Source organism: Hemitrygon akajei, chromosome 2 (genome assembly GCF_048418815.1).
Source record: "Hemitrygon akajei chromosome 2, sHemAka1.3, whole genome shotgun sequence".
NCBI lineage: Eukaryota > Metazoa > Chordata > Chondrichthyes > Myliobatiformes > Dasyatidae > Hemitrygon > Hemitrygon akajei.
This window is the reverse complement of record NC_133125.1, coordinates 150,662,699-150,668,851: the sequence shown is the minus strand read 5'-3', so window position 1 is coordinate 150,668,851 and position 6,153 is coordinate 150,662,699.

Here is a 6,153-nt window from a genome sequence, read left to right as displayed (position 1 = left end):
ATGTGAAAAGAGAGAAAGAAACAAGTTAAAGGCAGAGAAGGTGGAGTAGGGTGGGCTGTTATAGAGTCACACAGCATGGGAACAGGCCACTCGGCCCTCTGTGTCTATGCTGACCAGTGTTCCTGTCTATATTAATCTCATTATGTAGCGCTTGAGCTATATCCAAATTTCCAATCATATTTATGCTTGCTGCTGACACCACTGTCATTGGCCGATTCAAGGGTGGTAATGAATCAGCTATCTAGGATGAAGATTGAAAATCTGGCTGAGTGGTGCCACAACAACAAACTCTCACTCAATGTCAGCAAGACCAAGGAGCTGATTATTGACTTGAGGAGGAGAAGACTGTGGAGGTGTATGAGCCAGTCATCATTGGGGAATTATATAACTATAGATTTATAACCATAACCACATAACAATTACAGCACAGAAACAGGACATCTCGGCCCTTCTAGTCCATGCTGAGCGCTTACTCTCACCTAGTCCCACCTACCAGCACTCAGCCCATAACCCTCCATTCCTTTCCTGTCCATATACCTATCCAATTTTACTTTAAATGACAAAATCAAACCTGCCTCTACCACTTCTACTCGAGGCTCATTCCACACAGCTACCACTCTCTGAGTAAAGAAGTTCCCCTTCATATTACCCCTAAACTTTTGCCCCTTAGCTCTCAACTCACGTCTTCTTGTCTGAATCTCCCCTACTCTCAATGGAAAAAGCCTATCCACATCAACTCTATCTATCCCCCTCATAATTCTAAATATCTCTATCAAGTCCCCCCTCAACCTTCTATTCTCCAAAGAATAAAGACCTAACTTGTTCAACCTTTCTCTGTAACTTAGGTGCTGAAACCCAGGTAACATTCTAGTAAATCTCCTCTGTACTCTCTCTATTTTGTTGATATCTTTCCTATAATTTGGTGACCAGAACTGTACACAATACTCCAAATTTGGCCTCACCAATGCCTTGTACAACTTTAACATTACATCCCAACTCCTATACTCAATGCTCTGATTAATAAAGGCCAGCATACCAAAAGCTTTCTTCACCACCCTATCCACATGAGATTCCACCTTCAGGGAAGTATGCACCATTATTCCTAGATCACTCCATTCTACTGCATTCTTCAATGCCCTACCATTTACCATGTATGTCCTATTTTGATTATTCCTACCAAAATGTAGCACCTCACAGTTAGCAGCATTAAACTCCATCTGCCATCTTTTAGCCCACTCTTCTAGAATCAGAGGTGGAGATAGTCAGCAATTTTAATTTCCTCAATATCATTAAACAAGAAATGTCCTGGGCTCAGAACATAAGTGCCATTACGAAGAAAGCAGGGCAGCATTTCTACTTCCTTATAAGTCTGCGAAGGGTAGGCATGACTCCTAAAACTTCGACCAACTTCTACAGATGTGTGGTGGAGGGTATGGTCTGGTATGGAATCACTAATGCCCCTGAATAGAAAAACCTACAAAAATAGTGGATACAGTCCAGTCCATCATGAGTAAAGCATTCTCCACCATTGAGCACATCTACATGGAGTACTGTTGCAAAAAAGCAGCATGCATCCTCAAGGACCCCCATCACCCAGGACATGCTCTCTTGTTGCTCACGCCATCAGGAAGAAGGTACGGGAGTGTCCAGACCCACACCAGAGTTGTTACCCTCAACCATAAGGCTCTTGAACCAGAGAAGATAATTTCACTCACCCCATCAGTGAGCAGTTTACTAACCTATGGAGTCGCTTTCAAGGACTCTTCATCTCATGCTGTCCCTGCCTCTTTAGTTAACTGAAAAGACACAAGGGACTACTGTTGTGTGAATCTGGAGCAACACACAAAATACTGGAGGAAATGAACAGGGTCAGACAGCAGCTATGGAAGGAAATGGATAGTCATCTTTTCAGGCCAAATATTACCTTTAGACTGGAAAGATAGAGGGGAGATGGCCATGCTATGTTTGGTTGGATATAGGTAGATTTAACTGCTTCCTGAGGATCTGGACTTCCTGCCAATTCACCAACTGATTTACAGCAGACACAGTCTCAACGGCTCTTGCTTTGGCTTTGCAGCACCCAGAAAACAGCAGCACATATGTTAGGCTGCTGTTTTATTAACTACAACTCAAATTTCAACACCATCATCCTCTCTGTACTAATAAATGAGTTCAAAACCCTGACCACTGTGCCTACCTCTGCAACTGGATACTAGACTTCCTCACCAGCAGACTATAGTTGGCATGGATAGATAATAACATCTCTTCTTTGCTGACAGTGAACACTGTCAATCTTCAAGGATACATGGTTAGCTCATTGCTCTACAGTCATGACTGTGGCTGGTCACAGGTCAAACACCCACTATAATTTTTTTGTTGTTAGTAAATTTTGGATGTCCTTGAGGCATACAGGAGTGAAATATTGGGTTCGTTGAGTGGTGTCACCACAACACTCTTACACGCTATTTAGCAAGATTAATAAATTGATTTTGAGAACTTCATGATGGGGAAGTCAGGAGAACACACACCAGTCCTCATTGAAGGGTAGTAGTGCGAGGGTGAACAGTTTTAAAGTTGTGAGTCTCAACATCTTGGAGGATCTATCCTGAGCCCAACACATTGATATAATTGTGAAGAAGGTATACCAGTTGTTCTATTCTGTTAGACATTTGAAGTGATTTGGTATGTCACCAGAACCTCTTGTAAATTTCTATAGATAAATTGTGGACAGCATCCTGACTGATATCTCAAGTTCAACGTTTTGAGGGCATCTTACAAAACCTCTAAATATACTTCTGAACTAGTCTCACTGCAATCTGCAGCCTGTAATTTCTCTTAAAGTAATGCACTTTTGAACCATCTTAATAAACTAGGGATTTCATGATCTTCTGAAGGATTTGGCAGACTTAAAAATGTACATAGAGGTCCTTTAAGCAGACAAAGATACATCACCATGACCTTAAGAGAGGGAGGAAGGGAGGACACCAAGCCAAACAAAAACACTAGGGCATGAAACTTCCTCTGAGTATCTTGTTAGCAAATGTACAGTTGCTGCAGAAAAAGGTTGCGAACCTAAGGGCAAGATTGCTGTATCAGAGGGAATTGAGGATTTTCTGTATTCTGTGTTTCATGGAGACATGGCTCATTCCAGACATGCTGGATTCAGTGATCAGACCTGAGGGCTTGATATACATAGGATGGACCAGACTGCTGATTCGGCGAAGGCAGAAGGTGGGTGTCTGTGCTTCGTGATAAACTCTTTGTGGTGCTTGGACGCAGCAGTCTTGTTCCCCCAAACTGGAATATCTAATGATTAAGTGCTAACTGTTCTACTTGCCAAGAGAGTTCTTCTCCGATCCTTACCACAGTTTACACCAGGGTTTCTCAACTGGGGTTCTGCGAGAGATCACTAGGGATTCTGCGAGGTCGTTAATAAAAAAAATCATATTGGCGTGATGCCAGCACTCAGAGTGGTGGGCAGTGACCGAGCAGCTCCATTAGTAATCTCATTAGACATCTCTTATCCCAGATTAGCAGTGTGCAATTGGGCCATGTTTACTTAGTTGAGACCATTCTCAGCGAGATAGGGAAGGCTGTTGATAACTGGTGAGCACTATATTGCACAGAGGGGACGATGGTAGGCTGATGAGGAGCATGAAGTGTGTTTTCTGAGCATTGAATGGATTCACCCAACTTGGGTTGTGACATCAGCCTCTCCCTCCTGAATTACTTCCCCTTATGTGCCACCAACTGACTTATGGGAGCAAACACACTCTACCAGTTTGTAGTCAAAAGTTGGAGGGAAATTTTCATTCTAAAGGTAGTCCAATGTGGTGATTGTTTGAAGAGGAAGTGTGAGATAGAAGATTCTAGGTCTAGGCCCATGGACAATTCTGCCAAGGTTACAACCATCCGAGTCATTTCACTGCACTAGTGCAACAACGGACACAAAAAAGTCTGTTTTTACAATGAAAGCTGCTTATCAATAGGTTTTACATGGACTGAGGATCAGAGTTGTCCTAATCCACTGTGCCGAGTCTGTGGCAAACAACAAGCAGAGAGTTTAACACATGGTAGGCCAATATCTGAGCCTGATCATGACACTTGCTAAGAAAAGGTGTTTTCAAAAAACTTGTATAAAATTGAGTCTGAGGCTATAATTTTATTCATACTGTTTTGGCTTATAGTTTTTAGTAACTTTACTATTCAATATTGTCAATAAATTTTCATGTTGTAAATAGCATTAACTAAAATCAATTTACAACCTTTATTTAAATTAAACCTACCAAGCCTACCTTTAGAAAAATTAAATTCCATTTTGGCTTAAGCTATTTATTTAACAGAAACTTACTATGTTTGCCTTATAAGTTTTTAAAATCTATGAAGGAGAAACAGTTTAATTTCAAGAAAACTAAACTAAGTTTAACTACCTGTTTCTTTTCCAAGAAAGGTTGGCTAAAAATTCATTGCTTACTCAAAGGAACATTGACAACTATTTTTGGATGATTATATCTACAACTTACTGATCATACTAACGTGCCATGAGCTATAGATATAATAATTTTTATGCAGGGGTTCCCTGAGACCTGAAAATTATTTCAAGTGTTCTTTCAGGGCAAAGAGGTTGATAAAGGCGGCTTTACATACTGCTAAAGGCCGATGTTAAGCAGGCAATTGATGAACTGAATGCTGCTATCAGCAAATAAGAAACAGCCTATCCCAATGTCTTTCAGATCATTGGTGAGGACATTAGTTAGGCTGGTATGAAGAAATTTCTGCCCAATTAACATCAACGTATCACCTGCAGCACCCGGGGTCCCAACCCCTGCTAAACTACCATAAGGAAGTTTAGACAGCATTAGAAAACTTTAGACATCATTTTCAGAAATCTGGCTTTATAAAAACAGTTATAGACAAGGGTGTCCCCACAAAATCATTCAGAGTTTTCCTCAACCAGAAGCCCTGGATGAACCATGAGATCCACAATCTTATGAGGGCCAGATCAGTGACATTCAGGACAGGCATCCAGGTAAAATAAAAGAGATCTAGGTATGATCTCCAGTAAGCCATCTCACATGTACAGTGGCAATTCCAGACCAAACCTGAATCAGTGAAGGATGCACAACAGGTGTGGCAGGGTTCGGAAGCTATTACCTCCTACAAGTGAAAACAAGCCACACAGGCCTTGCTGCCAGATAAGCTTATTGCCTTTTATGCTTGCCTTGACCATGGAGGCACCTTCACAAACTCTCACAGCCCCTGATGACCCTGTGATTTCAGTCTCTGAGGGCAACGTGAGAACATCCTTGATAAGGATGAACCCACAGAAAGTATCTGGCCCAGATGGGGGTACCTGCCTGAGTACTAAAGACCTATGCTGATCAACTGGCGGGAGCATTTACCAATATCTTTAACTTCTTGCTTCACCAGTCTGTAATATCCACCTGCCTAAAATAGGCTTCAATTACACCTGTGCCTAAGAAGAACATAGAAACCTGCCTCAATTCTATTGTCCCTTTGTACATACATCAATTGTGATGAAGTATGAAGGGGATCCCACCACCAAGTACATCATTCCACCCCCCACCACGAAGCACATCATTCCACCCCCCACCACCAAAAACATCATTCCACCCCCCACCACCAGGCTCATCATTCCAACCCCCCACCACCAAAAACATCATTCCACCCCCCCACCACAAAAAACATCATTCCACCCCCACCACGAGGCTCATCATTCCAACCCCCACCACCAAAAACATCATTCCAACCCCCACCACCATCAGGCTCATCATTCCACCCCCCACCATCACCAAGCTCATCATTCCAACCCCCGCCATCACCAAACTCATCATTCCACCCCCCCACCATCACCAAACTAATCATTCCACACCCCCACCATCACCAGGCTCGTCATTCCACCCCCCCACCACCACCAAACTCATCATTCCAACCCCCACCATCACCAAACTCATCATTCCAACCCCCACAACCACCAAGCTCATCATTCCAACCCCCCCACCATCACCAAGCTCATCATTCCACACCCCCCACCATCACCAAACTCATCATTCCACGCCCCCACCATCACCAAACTCATCATTCCACGCCCCCAACATCACCAAGCTCATCATTCCACACCCCCCACCATCA